Consider the following 23100-nt stretch of genomic DNA (forward strand, 5'->3'; position numbering starts at 1 on the left):
CCAGACAAAACACTGGAGCAGTGTTAGCCTCTGTATTTCACACAGACAATGAGTGACGAGAAAGAGAGGTACTGGGATGGTAATACCCAAATATAACTAATGGAAGACCACTGATTCACTTCATGTGGCAAAGATTATTTAGCCTACCATGATTCTACTATAAAATAGCAGTTATAATATCTGCCTGGGTCTTTAATTTCATATTTAATTCAATTTCAATGCTTGGGATTTTGGCTCACAACAATAAATACACACCCTTTCTTTTATAACGGTGTGTTTTTACTCTTCCCTAAAAGCTCAAACTCATTCACTTTTTAGGACAGCCTGAGGCGAGATGACTAAAAGGTAGCCTTCGGTCATAAAAGATCTGCCAAGAGGAAGTTAAACTCAACAGGCAGATGTAGATGAACCTGAGGCAGATTTAATAATGGTTGCCTGCAACTGCATTTGTCTGTGGATCGCTCAGGGTCACCCGGCCCACTTTAAACACTGAGGCAGTTGTGTGTGAACTTTCCAGTGGTTTCCCTGTGGCTGCTGTGCAGGTCTCCAGAGGCATGGGAGTCCTGCACTACCCAAGCTTGCTTTGTCTCTGTAATCCTTGCAGGCTTTTTTTTTTAATTAAATCTTTGTAAATCATACATGAAGTGCTTTCTAAGTGTATCCAACATAGAGTGCATACAAATACAACTTAAATGTACATTCATGCCATGCTATTGGCAAAAGTATGAGGATAAATAATTAAGGAGAAGGTAACCTACAAAAAATTAGTTTCCAGCTGATGTTTAAATCAAACCACTGGTTCAGCTTGTCTCATGGATAGAGGAAGGCTGTTCCAAAGTTGAGGCACCACAATCTCATCTGGTGATCTTTGAATTTAAACTAAGTGTGGAACAATTAAACGACTGTTCAGATGATGGGAAAGGCGAACTGTTCAGCAGATCTGCTACAATATATGAGCAAGAGCTTGCCCACATAAGGCTTTGCATGAAATACTAAGTTTAAGTGGAAGAAAATTAAAGGAACTACTAACGAGTAGGATGGAGTGCAAGGGTTAGCTTTTTCTGTAAGCAACCAAGGATGACTGAAAATGTATGTAAAAAGCAAACAGTAGAAGAGCAAATTGTTAGTGGCTGACAGTAAAGATTTGAGTTTCCAGATGTTTCTTAGATAAACAAAAATAAGCCTGGATGAAGTTGGAGGAGAAGAAGAGAAGATTTAAAACACAACAACACCTTGTTGTGACCCTGGGTCTCCCACCACCTCCACCTTTTTTTAATAAGTTAAAGCTCAAGAAAATTCTGTGTAATAAGTTAATATTGTGCATTTTATTAACTTAAGTTAATTGCATTTATCAAACAATTACCAAAATAAAATGACCAATCATGATTGTGATTTCTGCTTAATCTAGCAGCACTTCCAAGAAGGTAGTAAGATAGAATAGCTAAACCAAGTTGTAGCTTTTGTATTATAAAATATATAACCTATCCCCACTGGGCTTGTAAAACACTGTTAGAACTCTGGCAGTGTGCTTTGTAGCTCATTCAGTGACTTCAGACTTAAATAGTGTCCTCTCCTACCTTCCCTCCCACCAAGGACACTTTTCCCTGAGTCACCAAGTGATGTTGATGACAGCAACTTACCTCTGAAGGAAGCTAAGCCCAGCCGTTCTGGCATCTTATCAGGGCTGTTTACAAAACTGTAAATGTAGTCACTACTGTGGGACCCATTCAGAAAGTGACTGCAGGAAAGGAGGCAGTGGCACAGGTCAAGTCTGTGGGGATGGGGAAAAACATTTGGGGATGATTAAGAGAATGAATGCAGTTACAGCGGTGGAGCAGTGATTGAGTGAAGAGAATTATGAGAGGTTCAGCCTGCTTCTCTATACAGCGCATTAGAAATTTACTGAAAGGAGAGAGCTTTTATATTCTACATTCATCAGTATTCAGGGGATGAACTCTGTTCTGTTTGTAGAATAAAAACTGGTAGAGTCCACTTTGCGTCACACTTGAGTATAAAAAATAACCCTGACTTTATTTTTTTTAAAGCACTGGCTGATCAGTCGATTTAAAAAGCCAAAGTCAGGCCAGACAGTGAAACTGAATTTAAGTATTATTGCAACAAATAAGTCCTCTTATTAATATCAGCAAATCTTCTCACATAAGGTAAAATGACTGCTTGAGTTTTGGAATTTTATTTGGGGGGGGGGGGGATCAACATCAATATATTTACTAAAAATTTTTGACATTCTGAGACATTTTATTGGCAAAACAATCAATCAAGAAAACAGTTACGAAAGGGAATCGAGAAGCTTCTCCAGTCTCTCTGAATCACATGCCCTGAAGCTTATCAACTGACTGTTGGTGACAGTGTTTTTCTGACAGCTGCATACTGGCAAAACAATGACGTCAGTGTCATGACACCAGCATGAGTCCAGGGTTGGAGATTCATATTTCAAAATCAGTGGGAATTCCTGCCTTAAACGTCGTTTATATTTGTTTTACATACTGTAGCAAGGACACCACTTGTGGGCCTAACTACATGTGTTACATTTTTTTCCTTCAACTACAACATTTGCTCTAAATTCTTCTGTCTTTGCTTTAGTGGCTTTCTTTTGTCATCTCTTTATGATGCCTTCTCTCATTCCCCATCTTTTGTCCCATCCACACCAATGCTTCAGTGCTGAATATTTTATAAATCAAGCAGTTTCACCTTTATAAGTTCAAGCTGTGAAAATATTCTTAGACAGGTATTCTGAAACTTGTCTTTACACTTTAATAAGATTATTACTGTGAAGCTAATTTTGTTATTGGTAGCCATTTCAATATCCAGTGTTTTATTTTGTTTGTGTTTTTTTCCCTTAGTAAATGCATATTTATATTTTTGGCCAACAGCCCATGTCTGTATGCCTTCAAATTCACATGTTTTCAGCCTGAAGCAGCAGGAGGAGCTGAGAGAGGTAACGATAACATAAGATAAAATGCTGTCTGACCTGTACAAGATGTCAATCCACCTCTGCAGTGTCTCTGGACAATTTTTCCATGCCAGTGCAAACGCTGACTGTGTGTGGGAGTCTCACATTGTAATGGCTAGATTTGCACGACTGCATGAAATTACACGGATAACCCCCAAAGACTGAAAAGCTTAATAGGCCTTATTCTTTCAGACAGAAAATCAACAGATTAACATTAAAGTCCTTTCCTAGTTGCACAATGTTTGTATAATACACAAACATAAGTTGATCATGTTGACGTATAACATATTGAAGTTACTGTACTACATGTGGTTCTATGGGTTTTTGTACAGGTATAAAAAAAGTCCTGGGAAATCTTCTAGAAAGAAAAACTTTTGGCTAAAGTTTTGGAAGTTAAAAGTTTTAAAATATGGATGGAGGGTGCTTTGGCACCATGGTCCATTTGCATTGAAATGGGGCCATTAGTCAAAGCACCAGGAAAGGAGACAAGGAGGACAAAAAAAATGGCAATTTAGAAGGTAAAAGATGTCCACAGATAAATGGCTGCTGCACTTGAAAATTGGGACAAAGCAAAAAAAAAAAAAAAAAAAAATTCACATGAGATTTAACAAAGGAGAGAAACTGGGAGGCCTGGGTGTAACATTCATCTGCTGTTAAATCCTCCAAATACTCCCCATCTTAATCTGTATTCTTCAAAATTTCATGATCACAGACACAACCTGGTCGTGTCAGGACAGATTAGTCAGAAAAGAAGGCCACAAAATGTCCTGTCTGGTTCCCAAGCTCAGGCATCTGAGGTCTCTAAAACCTCAGCCCCTGCCTCTCAGTGCCCTCAAACAGCTGTTCAGTCCAGCTGTGCAAAGAGCTCAGAGCTGGCTAAGAGTACCAAACCAAATCCTCGAGAGGAGCTCAGGTCACAAGGCTCAGCAGTAAATTAAACCTGCAAGTTATTTTAATTGTGGGGTGCATTTTAAATAAATATAATTTTCTCAATTACTTAATTGCATGGCCATGATGGTCCCCGTCACGTATCTTTTATATAATAAATCTAGGATATCTGCCAAAATAGGGGCTCTGTTATTCATAACACCTTTTCCAAACAGAGTCCTCAGGCTTTTTATGGATTTTGAACCAAATGTAGACATGCTGGTACCCCCATAAATAGGTCCCTGGTCCATTCCCAAAGGGGAAAAAAACCCTTTCCAATTCTAATTTTCAATACAAATGTCATTTTTTTAACCAGCTGTTTTTATTTTATTAAATTGGGTTGCTGTTACTGAAGCAGAATAGACATTATCATTTATCCAACAGTTAGAAATAACAGGAAACTCCTTAAATTCCTATCAATAAGCTAAAAGACTCAGTTTAGTGTATGAGGACAACTCCTTGCTATAGCACAGACTCAAAAAGTGACATGGGTTGATCTATAGGCCCAGTCTATTAGGCAGAATTCTATGCTGGTTCTTAGTCGTTACACTTTATAGGAGAGCTAAAAGTAGAGGAAGCTAACAGCAAAGGGTCAGCAGTTTAGAGGTGTGACAAAGTGGATGAGTGGTTGAAATACTCCCCATTCGTCTCACAAGTATTGACTTTTTGCACATTAAGCACATTATTCTCTACATGTGTTTATTCGCTATGATTTGATATTGTCAAAGTAACACTGCTGCACTTAGTATCCCAGGTTTGTTTGTGTAAGCATTATGCTGACGTCAAAATCAAACATTCAGCAGATTAAAGCAAATACTTGGTCCCATGTTGCTTTATAGTTTATCATGTTGCAGATTAACTCATTTGTGCATACTTACATTGGTTCTTGTTCTCAGTCTTCATGTATGTCAGGTGTGGGAAAGGCCCGCTCCACATCCTGATTTTTAAAGTACTAATGATGTCATGACTGACATCAACAAGGTAACCCAAAAGGAGGTATGTTTTTTTCATAGGAATGTTTCCTTTTGTTTTTTTTCAGGACACAAAGTGATTTCTTGAATATTTTCCTTCCATACAGAGCCATGAGAATAGTAGCTTTATGCGATTCTCACATAGAGGTGTGTTGTGTTACCTTTTTTGGTTTTTGTTAATTAAGTTAATTTGGGGGAGGTTTGTTCAGTTTCACATATAATGGTGGTTACTGTAAATATATCAGTGTAAATATATCGCTCAACTCTGGGAACCCGAAATGTCTGCTGAGTCTGCTTCCTTGACCCTCGAGTCAGGCTATTTGACATGAGGATATAACACCTGCTACATCTATAGCTTTTTCTGTAATATCTGTAATAGTTTCATTTACAACTGCAAACTGTGGTTAAAAAAAAAAAAAAAAAAAAAAGGAAGCCAGGCAAAGCCTCCCCCGTCAGCTCAACTCATGCAACATGTCCCCATCTTCATGAAGAACCACACTGAGAAGTTAAAGGCATAAAAAATACGCCGATATGTGTGAGGAGGAGTACTCATAGCGACAGCAGGGAGAAGAGCAACTAGTGTAAATGACAACTCAATCCAGTAACCTAATTACTCTGACACTGAGCTGAAATAAGAGTAGTGCAAATAAATGAGGCGTAAAAAGTAATTACGGTTACTTTGGTCCTGTTGTCATGTATTCTTTTACTCATAAATACCAATTTAGCATATTTGCATGCTTAGATGTATTACTTTCATTTTACAAAGTCAGGAAAACCATGTTTAAGCCAGGCTTGGTGCTACTTTAACAAAGTTTTCCTGCATATTGAGAAGAAGTTTACCCTCCAACAAAGAGGTTTTATCCTTTAACCTTTCATCAGTTTTATGTAAGAGAACGTTCGCTTACTGAAGCTTAAAAGAAAAAAAAGACAGGTATACAGGCCTTTTAAACAAATCGTGCTTATATATGTCGTAACCCCCTAAAAGTAATTTTCCATCAGCTAAAAGAATCATTCCCGGCTTCATCCTTCATACACAGTATTAGAACTGAAGTCAAGGTATTGCATCAGAGAAAGTATGACTCTCAAAAGCTAGGTCTTAGTCAAGAAAAGCCCTGGATTAGAGTTGATGTCCTCGTACTTAGCCTGCCAAGGTGTTCTGGTTTCCATAAAAAAAATTCCTATCATCACATCCTATTGTATTAATATATAAAAATACAGGAACTGACAAGAGTACAAAGAATTGCCCTTTCTTGTCATTTACAGACGTGTGCCCAGCAACACAGGCTCAAGGACTGTTTACAAAAGCAGAAAGTGATTATAAATACACTGTAGGTCAGAGGAGGAAGCACTGGCTATCTAATCATATCACAATAAAAAGAGATTTGGAATTTCACTATAAGCTATAAGAAATCAGTGACTAACAGTGGGAAAAAGCAGGGCACACAGTTAAAGCTGCCTGGTCACAGCTCACTTTGTTTAGTCAACATCTTCAACAACCTGCAGTCTTTCAGCTACCTGAAACCCCCATTCAGCTCATCTGTACACAGTCGACAAAGCATGGATTTTAAATCAGCCCACAGCAAGTCTTCCTTTAAAACATAATTCCCAGCGAATTATTGATCTTCAACTAGAGCTCTATTCCTTCTTCTGTAATGTTGATACTAATAAAAGCTTGTATCCAATCTTCTTCTCCAGCTATTTGCATTAAAAGCCTCACTAAGTCCCAGCATCATAATTTCAGACAGTTTTAAAACATTGTTGTGTGGGAAAGTTTGCAACAACACTAATTACAGCAAGCAACCAGTGAGAGGAGAGCAAATTCAACACAATGAGGCGCTGCATAAACAAAGAAACCCAATAATTACTAAATCTGCACTTCATGTGGCGTGATGGGCCCTCACCAAGACTAAATACAACACATGTTTTTACGTTCCTGACAGCTCCCGCTATCTTGCCATTGTTCCCTTGTCTTTTAAAGTTTCTCTCATATTATTATTCCTTCAAGGAGACAGTTTGTGCAGCATAAAACAAACAATAGAGGGCCACGACCTTTAGTTTAAAGAGCTCAAGGGCAACGTTCACAGCAGCACAACTGAGAAGTATCAAAGAAAACAAAAACAATATGGCCTTTTAAAACTAATATACACTCATACCTCCAGCTCAGCCTTCCTGATTCAAACAAGTCTGACTAGAAACAAACAAGGTGTGGTCCCACGAGAAAACACATTGCATGACCAAATGCGCACCGCACTAAGGTAAACCTCCCTATCAAAACAGTGCTTTCTCTTCTAGTGCTTGGGGTGATTTTAACTGGCAGCACATACGGTGCCTCAAGGCTGCCAGTGTCTCATGCACACAGTTCATAGTTTGTTTCACAATAATCACATAAAAAGCTGAAAAATGTGATTACATTATATGAGCACATAAGTATTTGCAAGCCTGAATTAGAATTAGCAAAACCTTTTCTGTAGCTTGACTAGTCTTGGATTTTGGGACTTTTGTAGGTGTAACAGGTGTTTTCCCACATGTAGCCTTTAACTGGGATGAGTAAACTCAACAACATGCAAACTACAGGCAACTGTGGCAATCTGCAAATGACCAAAGGAGGTTTTACTGCAACACCCTCTCTGGCAGGGACAGCCAGCAACCACTCGTCAACCACGGGGTCAGGTAACATTTTCCCAGGGGGGTCGCCAACTGGTCTCTAGGCCTGTGTGACTGAGGTCTTACTAACCTTAATGATGGTTCAAGCACCCTACTGACACCTTTATTTATAGGTATCAACATATACAATACAGGAGAGAAAAAAACAAAACAAACACAGATTTGTTAACCAAGCAAAATACTGGTCATCACACCCCAACCCTAAACATCCAGAATCATGATTCACCCATCATGCAAAAAGAGAAAAAAAGAAAAACACAGAATGCGGGATATGTCTTAGTCTCAGGAGTGCTCTTTTATGCTGACAAAGCAGCTCCTCTAGAAATGAGGGAAGCTTGCCATGTGCTTAGAAAAATCACTTGACAAATTATCAATCCAAACAGGCTGTGTGGCCTCTCACTGACAAAGCTGCTCAGGTACGGGTTTGACCTTGCTTTGTGTGTTTAAGCAGAAGAAATTTTAATACAGCATCCTGCAGAGTTGTGGGGGTTTGAAGGCCGGAGCTCGCCCTGCTGTTTGCTTTGTTTGCTCTTTACTATGTTATCTTGTTCCAAGCATTTGGCCTTTTGTTTACAGATGACTGAGCTGCGAACAAAAATAGAGGGAATGTTTTTTGTTTTTTTACCTCATTATTAAAATAAGTGCACTTAGGGGTTTTTGGCAGCATAAATCCTTCTTAATATAGATGTGATTTAGGTTTATGTAAACTTTTTTGAGTTTCACTTATTCTAATTTGTCAAAGTGTGGCCTCACAGCACACCGGGCAACAATACTGTAAAAGTGCGTCTGAGTCGAGCCAATTTCCACTGCAGACAGCATCACGGGGGGAATGCCATTCATTTTAAGAATTCACATATGTTGCTGCTCTGTCCCAGGGGCAGGGCAGGCAGTAGCTGTTAACTGCTCTCTCCTACTTTCTGTTGTCATTGGATCATAAAATCTGCCACTGTCCCCAAAGACTTCATGTTTGCTTGTTGTTAAGTAAAACTTTTTCTGAGCTCCTGCTGGTGTTATTCATTCTGGTTGACAGCAGCAAACAGATCCTAAAACACAAACTCACCCCACTCACTGTCTGTGGAGCAGGCCTAGATTTTCAGGTCTCCTGTGATGCTGCACGTTTAGGAGCTTTTCCTGGTCATTTCTAGCTTTAGAAAAGACTAGAAAGCCACAAAGGAAAAATGCATTCCACATCATGTGGACCCAAAGTGTGGGTGGAAACAAATAACAAGGTTTTATTCCTGTTTAATAACTTAATAACTGACTAATAACTAATATAACTTTAGCCTACTGATGTCCACATTACAATTTAAGGGCTAAAGCAAATATACACCCACACAAAGTGTCACAACCAACCAAAACTCACAAAATTAATATACTACATAGATTAACAGACAGAATCGCTGCCAATGTGGATGTTTTATTTTTTTCTTATAGTTCACTGGGGGGACAAAAAAAACGAAGGTGTATTTTGGGTAAACTTTGGCTCTTAATGCCATGTGGGCCCACTTAGATCATGTGATCATCTTCTAGCCATGATTCCCTTTGTGTTAAATAGCGCTAATATAGTCATGCTTCATTCAACATGTTTAGGTTATTGTACATACAAATTCTGAGGAGATCAGGTGAAAGACACCACTGATTCTTCATAGAAATGACAACTTTAAGTAGTTCCTAGAAAAGCAATCATGTCCCTAAGACTGAAATAATACACAGCAATTAGCCAGCCCTCTGTTTCTAAACAGATAAGATAAAAAGAAATCAGATTAGTCTTGAAGAGACCGATGAGGAGGACATGCTGAAAGTCCACGATAAGGAAACTGTTGATTTAGATCTCTACTGAAGCTGAAGTCTGGACAGGAAATGAGTCTGGATACACTACAGGAGGCACTTTGTTGTGTCTAAACCCACCCAACCTGTCATGACCGATGCACACATCGATAAAAAAAAAGGAAGTGAGACTTTTTAAAGGGCAAAAGAAAAAGAACCTACTCTTTATTTCCCAATCATACACCTGTGCGGAGTAGGTGTGACAAAGTTGGATATCTATGCGTTCAAAGTAAACAATAAGACACACATGCTTTGGCACAACTCAAACCCCGACATAAAGCCATGCACACTAATTGTATCATGTTTTCATTGATTGTTAGGTTAGTTAGAGCCTACCGTATACAAAGTGTTGTGAACAGTCCGGGACAGTTGCTTTGCTCTGTTGTGGAAAAATCTGAGGAGGAAAATGAGGATGCCTCGGGAATGTTTTTTTCTTCTTTTTAAATCGTCTTATCCACAAACTCGTAACTTTAGCCACGGCTGGGCTGACAAAACTGCATGTTCAAGTCTTGCTCAAGCTGTCTCGTTACTCTTCCTGTCGCTGAAAGCGCGTTTGTTGCTGTGCGAGGAGCTGAACGGGAGCTGCTCGTATTTCATTAGAGCGGCGGAAAGCTGGTGAGAAAAACAGACGCTACATCCGGTAATATGTTTAAAAATAAGAGTCTGTTTACTAGGACTAAATGTCCCAGGATTTTCATTCAAACATTTTCAGGCAATTTTTTTTTAAATAAAACTGAATGAAAAAATAAATAAATAAAAGTAAACAAACAACGTTTTAACTTTTTTTAAGTGCAACTATATTAAAAAATATTTTCATTAATTCAAAAAGGTTCAAAAAGAGTCCTTCAATAGTCCTGGGAGGTGTTTATCTGATTTGAGAGGTTGTTTATTTATTTATTTAATTATTTATATTTGAGCTGCAACAATACTATTAGCTCTTGGGGTTTTAAAATACAGAGACTAATTATTCTTTTGTCATTTCAAATTATCATTTTGTGCATTGAACCGAAGTAGAAATTGCTTGGGGTCTAGTAGAATTGTTTTTTAAATTTTCTTCTTAATTTAATGCTAATTTAAATTATATTTTTATATTTAAATTCTATATTGATATATATTACCAAAAAAGCATGGTCATAGCAGGATCAAAACGCGCACACTCTTAGCTTACAGTTTCTTTCGTACATCAAACTAACACTATGGCATAAATATTATCAGAGCGGGCAAAATAACAAAAACAACATGCTTTTACTTTGAAGCCAACCTGATAGCTTCCCGCTGTGAGGTGCTTTAGGTACAAGAACTGCGGTAAACTAATCCCTTAACAATTACCCAAAGCTTAGCTTGATAAAACCTTAAACAAAGTCTTTATAACAAAAAATAACGATTTATGTCATGGGAGATTGACCCCTAATTGACCCCATAAGCCAGGTAATTCCACACAATGATATTATATAAACACAGTTATGTCTGCACAACACCTGTACACAGACACACAATTTTATCCAGCAAGCCCGGTGTGACTTTCAGATGCCCCTAAATACAGAAAAACATATCTCTAAAAGCTATTTGTAACAGTGAAATATTTTACAGTGCATGTTTACCACATTAAAACACCACACTGTTTAATTACAGCCTGTCAGTCGGCTGATGGTACCGCTCTGACTGGGTTGTAAAGGGATCATAGTCCCACAGTACAGTTTTGTGATGAAGATAACGTACCCTAGATTCAAAGCCTGCTCCAGCACAACCAGTTCTTTGCTCTGTATTCTAAATATGTAGAACGAGGTCATACCTAACGAACCTCAACCCTCTCAGACAAGCTTTTATGCTCCAGAGGAGTGAAAGAAGGCTATATATGCACAGTCGCACAGAGGGTTCAGATCAAAAACAGCATCAAAACTCTCCTTCTTTTGGTTATTTTTAGAGCTGAACGCTGACTGATATGTTAGTCCAAAGTTAAATATAAGTCCATACAGAGAGAGTGATATATAGACATATAGATAGTCTCATAGTAACACAAATTTATGAACAGAAAAACTGTAAATAATCAAATTGTCCTGTCTGAATGCATGGTTGGAATAACCCGTTGTGTTTTATTGTTATAATATAACTTGAAATAATAAATTTTTGAGCCATCTTAGTTCTGTCTGTACAAAAATTTATGGCAATTCAATCCAAGATGGGCATAGCTTCCAGTTCTAAAAATGGAAGCCAAGGCAAATGTACATTAAACCTGTATTCTTTCCGATGACCACAAGGGGGCAACTCCTCTAATGTGACCATTAACCATGTGTGACAATCATGGTGACAATGTAGGATCAAGGGATAAAACCCCAGTCACAGGTTTAGCGACCAGCCAGAGACCATCTGGCATGGTCTCTGGCTGAAAAAGAAAGAGGAAGAAGAAAAAAATCAGTTTCCCAACCAGTTGGGAGTACTTCCTGGAGTTTGATGGCAGTCACCGTGAAAATGATTGTCGGTCACTGGTCTGTGACAACCACCTGTCACTTGGAAAAAAAATATGTATTCTCCCAGCCAGCTGGCAAAAACCTCCCTGTAATTGCTTTGGTTGTTAGCATGTGGTGTGTTGTGCTGTGGTCGTATTTTGAATGAAAGTGACAGACAAGGATGCCTTGAAATCACAGTTAAACAGCTCCTAAGCGGCAGGGGCCCTGAGGCAGACGAGGTTCACCCAGAGTTCCTGAAGGCTCTGGATCCTGTAGGGTTGTCTTGGTTGACACACCTCTACAATTTTGCATGGAGATCAGGGGTGGTACCTCTGGATTGGCAGACCAGGGTGGTGGTTCACATCTTCAGGAAGGGGGACCGGAGGGTGTGTTCCAACTATAGGGGGATCACACTCCTCAGCCTCCCTGGAAAGATCTATGCCAGGGTGCTGGAAAGGAGAGTCCATCCGTTAGTCGAACCTCAGATAAAGGAGGAACAATGTGTGGATTTGTCCCATGTCGTGGAACTCTGGACCAGCTCTTTACCTTTTCAAGGATACATGAGGAGGCAAAGGAGTTTGACCAACCAGTCTACATGTGTTCTGTGGACTCGAAGGCATTCGACTGTGGGAGGTGCTTCGGGACTATGGGTTGTCTGGCACGTTGCTATGAGCCATTTGATCCTTATACAACCGTTGCAGGAGCTTGGTCCGCATAGCTGGCAATAAGTCCGACTCATTCCCAGTGGGTGTTGGACTCCGCCAGGGCTGCCCTTTATCACCGATTCTGTTCATAATTTTTATGGACAGAATTTCTAGGCACAGTCCAGCGGTGGAAGGCTTCTAACTGGATGGTCTCAGAAACTGTCTCAGCTTTTTGCAGATGATCTGGTTATGTTGGCTTCATCAGGTGGTGGCCTCCAGCTCGCACTGGAGCGGTTCACAGTCGAGTGGGAAGTGGTGGGAAGGAAACGTCTTTGGAAACATCTTGACTGCAGTGGTATAGTACATCTTTTACTTCTTTTTCTGGTTTTGATCACACTTTTTCAGGTTTTACTGTCACAAACAAGGGTTTGCAGACAAACATGAAAAACTACAAGCAACTGTGGCAATCTGCCAGCAACCAAAGCAATTACAAGGAGGTTTTTAGTGCAGCACCTTCATTTCATCCAAAGAGTGGGAACAACCTCCAGGAACCACTGCCAACCAGGTGGGGGATTTTTTCCCATAATAGTATTGCATCAAGTTTGCTGGACAACTTTGGGTTAAGTGTGCATGACGTCACATGAGAAAATTCAATAGTCTATGGGAACAGGGCACTTAGTTTCCTTGATTCGTGGCTTCAGTAGAACCTTTCCTTATAGATTAATGGGCTCAATCACTAGTTTCACACTTATCAAATATAGCACGATGGTCATGTTGCAAAGTTTGGTCCTCATTATTGTCTAAAAGAGCAATGAAGCAGGGTATACTTTAGGGGAGGTCTAGTTTGTGACTGACAAGTTTCTACTCTATGGAGGTGTAGTGTCCCTCAGTTTTAGAGTCAGGTCTGTGATAGTTCCTTACATCATAAAACTAAGATGGTAATGGTGAAAACTAGCCATGTCCATCTTCTAAATATACAGTTTATGGTATGGGCTAACTATGACTGACTAAACACTACTACAGCCTCCAGAGATGTCCCACTGTTTTAAAATGCAGCTACAAAACATGCACACAGTCTTGTGGGTTTGCACAGAAAGGTTTATTTACTTTGTCTATATGAAGCACAAATCTTTAAATTTAAACCACTGAACTCCATTTTGCAGGATATTACATTTACTCAATTTTGTGACTTCGGCTGGTGGGGCTACAGCAATCAGACATAATAGGACTGGAGGGAAAAAAAACTGCCCTGCACTTATCTGGTCTCTAGAGAATCTGAGAAGAGTTGTTACAGTAATTGATAATTGTGTGTGGGTTGAATGCTGCGTGCCTGTTGATAATGACTCCCCGAAATCAGTGCGCTCTTCGCCACTCGAGCATGAGGACATTGTGTTCACATTGCTCTCAGCTCCTGCACGCATGTCCAAGATGCCTATCATTGCTCAGATCAGCCAATTATGCTGTGTTGGCTGATAATGAACCCTCCACATCCTACTGTGAGCTCATTTTATTCATGAACATGCCGGATGGAGGTAATTGGTGAAGAGTAAGTGGTCAGTGACGCTGCAACTCATTTCACTCAAAAATGGCCCCTATATCTCCGCTATTTGAGAGTCCATTTCCTGAATGTGAAACTGTAGTGCTTTCCATTATGATACATTAAGCATGAGCAGAGGAAGCCAGGAAAAACATTTTTAAGGTTTTCCCAGGTGCAGTATAAAAGCATTCGCGTACTTGCGTGATATCCCTGTTTGTGCACTTTGCATTTGATTTACATGATGTACGGTATTTGCAGCAAAATACACAGCAAGAACTCTGCAATTATTCTACGGTGACATCAGTTTTAGCTCGTGTTTGCACACATAAACAAGTCTGATTAACTGAAAGATAGAAGAATGTAAACTGCCAGTAAAACAAATAAACACTCTCATTTCTAAATCTCCAGCAGGAAGGAAAATAATGAACTAACCATAATACTGTAAGCACTCATCATAAGGAAAATAGGTTAGCCAAAGCAAAATGCATGAATGACAAGTAAGACAAGCAATAGGAATGACCTGCTGACACATGAACCTAAACACAGTGCGTGTTTTATCTTCATCTGCTACGATCATACCATGTAGAGAGGGGGGAAGTAAACCACGTGTCATGTGTTTGTACTCTTTGTCCTGCTTACCAGCCCTATGATTCAACAGTAAACTGAAAGATTGTTAATATAAACACTAACAGATGACGGCCCCAAGCTGTAAGCAAAATGAGCTAAATCAAAATTGAATAATGTGAAACAGACATTTTTATGTCACTGAGTAATACAACTGACAGCAATTTATGCTATTTAGTTGACCAGATTAAGGGGAAATTCTGCTTCTTGGTATTCTTGTTTATTACACTTTGGGGGTTTGGTAACAAACAGCAGCTTGGCCAAATTATTACTTAATTTAAACCAAATTGTAGCTTCAAACTTCACGTGATACACAGACACTCGTAGGCCAAATTTTGAAGGTTGGCACGTAAACTGTGTAAACTGACATGTAAACTGATGGGTAGGCTTCTATAGATTCAACCGTCCATTTTATTCTACTTATCTGCTTCAGGGTTGCGAGGGGTGACTGTAGCCTATCTCAGCTGTCAGTTGGTTGAGATGTGTGAGACAGGTAATTGTGTCTATCACAGCGCTAACACAGAAAGACAGAGAGAGAGAGAGAGTGTCATTCACATTAACGACCAGTTTAGAGGCTTTAGAATCACCCAACAAGCATGTTTACCCATGAAGACAACACCACAACGGGGGCCCCTTGAATCCGGGACCCTCTTGCTAACCACTCTGCCACCATGCCACCCAGAGTACTATAGACCTTTAAGGTAATAAATAAATTTACTTTTAACCTCTATATGAGCTTTCAAGTAACTTAATAACCTTTGGTGTGATTAACCAGAAGTCATGAACCATACTAGTAATGAAAGCAAATTTGGTATGCTAAATTAGGCTAGAAACTAAAGAATTGACCTAAGAAAAGACTAAAAGTAAGGGCACAGGATGATTTCTGACATTTAAACTATGAGTCACACTATTGACCTTGAATTTATTTGGCTTAATTACCTACTAGACACCACAAGACACACTTTTAAATTTTTTCCCTCTGAGTGTCCATGCCCAGCGAGTCGGGCCACAGTATGAGAATTGCAGGTGTAGAGAGATTATCAGTCTGTTAAGGTTTCCATCTGGGTGGTGGTTTCACCAGACAGTTTAACTTCAGCAGATCTAAGTTTCTCCTGACGGCTGCGTGGAAGGTAGATTTAACAGATGGAGGGTAAATGGATAAATTAATGGATGACTTGACTGAATTAATGATTTTTTCCCTTTGTATTTAAATGAGAAAAAAATACAATCAAGGATCAACCCTAATCATGCTGCTGTCATGCTGTTGAAATGATCCTATAAATTAGGATAACATGGACTTATGTCACTAATGCATCCACCATCTTAGCATTTCCATTTCTTTAAAGTTAACAATACAGCGATCTAGTGTAACACAACCAAACATCAAGGGAAGAAAGATCTCGTTCCATTGCATGATAATCTGTTAAAAGGTTAAGCAGAGTCTTCTTAACTTACAGGTTCTTTGTTCTCAGTCTGGTGGTAAGGAGGTAAAAGGCCTACCAGGCCAAAGGGGTAGTGATATGTACACTCTAACTTGACAGAGAACAGGATATGATACATGCTGGTGTAGTGAAGCCAGAAAGGGTTTCGAACTTGTGATTTTAACACGATTAAGACCTCAACATGTTTGTTGTCTTAATAATATTGGATCAAACGGACATAGAGTAAAGCTAAATTGAATTTGTTACATTACAGTAACAGGTTATAACTGTTTAATAACTACATTAAAAAAAATTATTACGCTCAAAATGATCTCAAATATTAAAATGGGCTTCAACAGGTAAAAAACAAAAGCCTGCACTGCAAACTTCTTTAAGTAAAAGAAAACAAAGAAGACAAAGTAAATTTATTCAAAATACAGTACTATACTCTCAAAATACTGCCCAGAGTGAGAAAGGTGATGTAATGAAAATTTTGATGGACAGAAGATGAGGTCAAGCAGTGGACCATATGTCAACAGAAGCTGTCATTGTTCTTATCAGTCACCCACATATGGTTGATGTTGAGCACATGTTTCTTATGCTTGTCCTAATCAAGGACAAGTCGATTATGAATATTTCCACATGTGCTGTAATAACAAAGCAACCAGTCTGCATGCGTGTCCCTCCTTGTCTTCAATAATCTTCAAGAAACAGATGCTATGCACGAGCAATGTGTGAAGTATTTCTAAAGCAGCGAATGCATAGTCAGAGGACATCGCTTGATAGCATTATTAATGTTTCTGGCATTGTTCCACAGAAGCTTTGCATTATTATTTTCTCCAGGAATTCAGCTTCCTTTGTCATTGTTGGCTGGAGCTGTGAGGTGCCAAACTCCCTCAGCCATCTAATCTCAGCATCTGTGTGCCAAGGGAGCTGCTTTGTCATTTACTGAATAGTGCTCTCACTTTGATCCTCATTATCAAACGTTGTCCTTTTGTAATTGAGGAGCTTAATTAAAATGTACAATAATTTGATGGAGAGCAGGGGGGGAATATTCAGTAGAGATGAAAAACAATCTTCTCTATCCATCCATCAATCCACAGTTGCTGCTCTGTATTTTCCTGCACAGTGCCAAACTGATGGCCTTTAAAGACAACATGCAGGATTCATATGTGTCCCCTGTTTTTTTATGTGTCTTTAAGGAGGATAGTCGACAGTTAGATAATCAGCTTAACTGACCATGCTTATGCTGATAATGCTTCAATTAACTGCTGTGGTTTCAGTGCTCAGGCGCTCATGAAGCAGACAGCCACTGTGTGCACACAGTCTGAGAAGATTAGGCAGAGAGGGGCCTCCTTTCAAGGTGGCCATGCAGACGACTAATTTGAGAGTGAATGGACATTTTCTTTGGCCTGGCTGTGGAGTATGCCCAGTTGGCTGTTCAGCAGAGCTGTCCCCATCTTGCTCTCGCTCTCTCTCTCTGTCTTTCTCTCTCTCAGGCTAAATTAAAAGAAAGTTTGGTGTGAGGTGCAGGGGCTCTGCCAGGAGCCTCACTTGTCTCCGAAGTAGGACACTAATTCTGACCACTTGCTGAAGAGGAATGAGGCCCTTCTCTCATTAAAATCAGAGATGCTTGCCTTTCAAAGCGCCATTTAACAGTTTCGTCATCCATTCGCTTAGCCACAGACGCCACATTCCTGACCACAACCACAGCACCTCCTCTCTTATTACTGCTATTATGCTCTTACTGTCACCCCACCTACCCTCTCATTTAACCTTTTTGAGTTTTACAGCAAATAAAAGAGCCAAAACTGCCATCTAAGATTGTGCACCCTCCCCAATCCCCTCGGGGCTCTTGAATAGCCTCCACACCCTTGGTGCCAGGGCAGATTAAGCCCCTCAGCACTCTCTTTGGCCAGATCTGGGTGTTACATAAGAACAGGGCATGCTGGTGACTCTCAAAAGGTTTTCCTCTCAAATTTAAAAGGCAGTCTATAGCCAGTCGAGCACAGTGAGACGGCAGGTGTTTACAGTACAGCTCTGTCACTGGAAGTGGGTGGTCAGCTAAATGTCTGTGACTAATTCTACATGACAGTTAAGCATATCAGACATGAGCAGTATGGAAGACCATAACTGCCAAAATTAAAATTAAAATAGGGTGGGTTATAAATTGCTTCCAAACTAATTCATTCAATGCAACAAATTTCTTCTGTATTTATTTACCTTTATAACAGTAAGCATTATTAATGTTATGAATTAATATAATCAATCAATGAATTAAAATTGTATTGATTCATTCATTTTAAGACGGATTGATTTCTGTATCATTTTCTCTCTGTGTTTGTCACCCTGTTAATTTTTCCTAACTAGAATCCTTGCTAAAATTTCTGTATTCATTTTTGCCCCATTGTGCAACACTTTCATTCAAAGTAGGTCTGGAAAATAAATGAATAAAAATGACTTGGATATTGCTATAGAATGAAGACAAATAGCTAAGCTATTAAAAGGAGAATAAAACTGATAAATAATACTTAAAATCACAAGGCAATGTAAATAGGAATAGAGAAATTGATACAGAACCAAGATCAATAAGAAATATAAATATTTAATAATAGCAACTGCATGAATGCAGGACCTGATGTGAGACATACTTAATCCTCAAGTGCACCCAGAAGCCATACATGCTCATTGACCTTTAGATGTTTGTAGGTGAACTGCTCTGACTGCCGCACACAGAGAAGCAAAGCACTGCAGACATTCTCCAAGGGGTCCAGTTCACCTTCGACTGCATTTTCCTCCACCTCAGCAAGGTCTGCAAACTTCAAAATCTCTACATTTCCTTTAAGTCACGCACGTGCAAAGGTGCATTAAGTATGATACAAAACTAAAACCAAAATAGTCATGTAGAAAATTGTCATTCAGTAGCTTTATTTCACAGAGAAATACTTCCCAAGAATATCCTTTGTAATTGGATGAATTCATTGTTCAATTGACATCTTCACTGGTAATAAAAACGATGCAAAATATCTTTTAAGTTTCACATAATGGGCTGAAAACTGTGCTCCTTCATGATGTGAGAGTACAGAGAGGAGAATGTGAGCTTGGTTATTAATATACACAGCAGCAGCAGCAGGCATAGTGTTGGCTAATGTGGGTCAAACGTGCTGAGTGCACGTGAGTGAGGCAGAGTAAACCCCACCTCCCTCATGTCCTGACACTACCCGGGGGGGCGGGGTGGTGGGGCATCTTGAATCAGCTGTGAGTCTGAAATGGCCTCTGGTCCGTCCGCATGCTACATGAGTCCTGAACACGCTCTAGCTGCAAAACCACAGAGAAATGAGGCATGCACTTTATGGCGCTATAATGGGTATGGTTTCTGTTTATGAACATTTAAGATTTATAGCCAGTACATCTAATGCAAGGACAGGAATGTGGTGATTCTGGTCTGGCCTCCACTTTTGCACTTGAATGAGTGGGGAAAGTTACTGTTTCAAAAAGAGATCTTTTAATGTCACAGACTCAGTGTACTGTTGAACTTGCTCTACATACTCAGTGTGCCCCTTCTAGCACTTGGTGTTCTCTCAGCATGTTCTGTGACACTTTCTATTCTACTGTGAGTTTGGCTCAAATAATATTTCCTGCGATTGGTACTAATGGGATTTATGGACTAAAACGGCATAAGGAAATGTTTCAATAAGTTTCAAAAGTGCATACAGTAAAGTATAAGTGAATGATTGGATGCAAAATGATCTTGCAGGAAGCTTTTGTTTGGGAACTTTTGATTGCATCATATTGTTTCCTCAGATGTAATAAAAATATAAATGTTCAAGTCTTTATGATTACAAAAAGGACTTCTTGTTCACATTGGCTTAAGAAATAAGAGCTTAGCTGTTGTGTTTTTTGACCCTGGACACAATAGTGAAAGAATAAATTGCAACTGCTATGTCTCATTGAGTATTCTGCTATTGTTTTCTTGTGTGTTTTTGTTCTACTTTATGGCTTCGTGTTCTAGGTTCTAGATACAGAGTCTGTGTGATGATGGCTATGTCTTAAATGTAAATTATTTGTGATACTGTTATGTATCTTGGGGTCTTCCTCATGAGTGAGGGAAAAGTGGTGCAGGAGATGGATTGGGGTGACTAAATGGAAGGTTGGTGGGTTGATCTCTGGCTGCTCCAGTCTGTGTGGCAAAGTATCCCTGGGCAACATACCGACTTAAGTGTTCTTGCCGATGCATTCATCGGATTGTGAAAGTGTATAAATGTTTTTGTAAAACAAAAAGAAAACAAAACGAGCTGCATGAGGCAGGTTAAGTGATACAAAAACAACAAAATCCATTACCAGGGAAGATTCTGTAACACTAATGTGTAGAGATGATGACCTGACAAAGACTGAAGGAACAGACACAGACTAATTACAGAACAAGGATAGGTGAACTCAATCAGTCACTGATGGCTCAAAAAAGATCAAAGGAGAGAAGAAAAAGCACAAAAAACCACATGCAGACCTTCTAAATAAAAAAGAAAGTAAACTGAAAAAAGGACCAAGACCAAACTCACGGAGAACAATGAGGGGCAGACAGAGGGGAACACAGGAGACACGCGAAAAAGGAAAATTGAGGACAATAATAGGAACCAAAGATAATACAAGGAACATGACTCGATGAAACTATTACTTTAAACCTAACCAGGAACATGTTTTTGTGGTTTCACTGTTGCCTTATTTATCTAAAAATACCTCCAAACTCTATTGTGTTCTGAGCTGACTTTCCTGCAGTGAAAACAGTGCTGTCATGGAGGCCAACATCAGCAGAAAAGCCTCAAGAATATGATCCCAAGTTCACCGCAGGACCAAAGCCCCCAGCTGATTAACTCTGATTGAAGGTCCTGAAATTACCTCCAGACTCGGTCGAAATAGTTGGGGTTTAATGAAGGGCAGCTAATGGGGCGGAGAGCTATGCATGCATGTCATGCATTCATCGGATCATGCAGGGGGCAGCATGCAAGTTTATTTCTCTCTGACTGATGTAAAGCTTCTTGTTCAGTTTTTGTGGTGTGGCTGGCATTTTTAATTCTGACACCTGATGATGTTTTTATTAGAAAGATAGGAAGAAGGTTTCAGCAGCTGAAACATCTTTTCTCAGCCTCATTTAATTCACATCCTTTTGGTCCCTGCACTGTTTGTTGCCTTCATGATTAAAAGCTTCATAACTGGAGTTGTTTCATCTCCTCCCCTCGCCAGATGGCAACTATTTGAATAGGCATGCAAAGCTCTGATCAGCACAGGCCATTCACAACAAAAGAGAACAATCAGACGTAGAGTGCTGTGCTGCTGCACAAAGGGATTCCTGTATTTAATTTGGATTTGCACCACCTGTTTACAAGAGGAAAAAGAACAATGAAACTCTAGATATTTTTAAAAGCTTACTTGGACGAGGATCAGTAATCCTATAGCTTATGACTGTACATTCATGTGTCTGCATTCATTTAGCTCAGTTGTATTTTTTGTGCATTTTTGTGATTTTTAAGGAGCTGGCGGGCGACACAGCCACCATCATCTGGGTGCAGTAATGTCTTAAAACACAAAGAGCCCCATTCAGAGATCTCTCGGGCCATATCCCACACCCACACAGTCAAAAGGACACACGGACCCATCCAGCACACAGCCTGGAGTTATTATGGAGAGCAGTGTGCAGTAAAACATTCACAGAAAATATTCAGCATTAACAGAAGGGTCAGAAAAGCAGAAATGAGAACAAAATGATGGAGCTTCTATACAAAGACCTGTCTCCCTCCTGCTGTCTCATACACGGTGATTTAGGTTCATCAAACACACACAGGAATTATTCCTACAGCTTACAACAATATTTTATAGTTTCAGCTATCCGAGAAGCTCGAGGCTGCGCATACCTCGTGTAAGATGAGTCTGGTGCCAGGAGCTTCCCTTGGACTGGTCTGTCAAAGATGGAGCCAGCAAAGAAATCAGAGGCAGACAGAGAGGCCCCAGTGTCTGCGAAGTCCACATCGAGGCAAACAACAGGACAAAAGTACTAAAGAGCAACTTTACTCATTTTTACTAAAAGTAAAAAGCTGTACAAAACCCTTTTCCTGCTCCAGAGTTTGTACAGGTTTTAAAGGAAATAAATAAAACTTTAGAAGGAAAAAGGGAAACTCTCAACAGCTGAGTTGCATTTTGAGTAATTCAGACACTTGGTTTGAAGATTTTGAAGACAAAGTAGGCATGTTGTTATACATATGTATGACATTCAGGTTAGATTGATATGTCATTAGTCATAGCAAAGCTATGCGTCTGGAGTGCAAAGACTGCCTCAACATTCCCAAAATCCTAAGGCGTTACATATGAAGGACCAAAGCAGTCAGTCAATCAGTCAAGTTTATGCCACAATCTCCCGAGGAGTGGACTTTCCAGCAAATTCACTCCAAGTTCAAACAGTCTAACACAAAGTACAAGAGTTACACCACCGACACTATAGATCTCAGTTAGCATGCTAAACGTTAAAGTTCATGACTGCACAATTAGAAAAAGACTGAACAGCACGGCATGTTTGGAAGTGTCACCGAGAAAAAGCTGCTTCTCTCATGGCTGCATGACTTTTGTTTGCAAACCTGCATCTGAATAAACCACAAGACCTCTGGAACAATGTCCTGTGGACAGGTGAGACCAAAGTGGAGATGTTGGCCATAATGCACAGCATTATCAGCACAAACAACTCAACTGTCAAAGCACAGCAAAGGAGGGTTGATGGTTCAGGCTTGTTTTGCAGCTACAGGTACAGGGCACTTTGTAGTCACTGAGTGGACTATGAATTCCTCTATATACCAAAGTATTCTAGAATCAAATGTGAGGCCATCTGTGAGACCAAAGCTTGGCCCAAATTGGGCCATGGAACAAACCCAAAGCTCGAAAGGAAATCTACAGCTGAATAGATTAATCAAGGTGTTGCAATAACAGTCCAGTGAAAAAAATTTCCACAGGACTGTGTTTGCCTTTGGTGTTGGCCAGCTCATTTTATATTGAAACATAAAGGAACTGTAAAAGAAAATACA

At 39.7% G+C, this 23100-nt stretch overlaps 1 protein-coding gene across 3 annotated transcripts in view; it reads right to left on the reverse strand.

Moving 5' to 3' along the window:
• The window catches only part of LOC100692643 (leucine zipper tumor suppressor 2), a 45282-nt gene extending 35312 nt beyond the window's left edge, over nucleotides 1-9970 (reverse strand). For 2 of the 3 annotated variants that reach the window (XM_013276445.2, XM_005458145.2), the window contains exon 1: nucleotides 9697-9970. The gene's annotated coding sequence lies outside the window, so the exon portion shown is untranslated. Of the gene's footprint in view, nucleotides 1-1640; nucleotides 1772-9696 lie in introns of all 3 variants that reach the window. The other variant, XM_013276442.2, reaches the window with a different exon arrangement.
• Between the last annotated feature and the right edge of the window lie 13130 nt (nucleotides 9971-23100).

Source organism: Oreochromis niloticus, linkage group LG8, assembly GCF_001858045.2.
Source record: "Oreochromis niloticus isolate F11D_XX linkage group LG8, O_niloticus_UMD_NMBU, whole genome shotgun sequence".
Lineage (NCBI taxonomy): Eukaryota > Metazoa > Chordata > Actinopteri > Cichliformes > Cichlidae > Oreochromis > Oreochromis niloticus.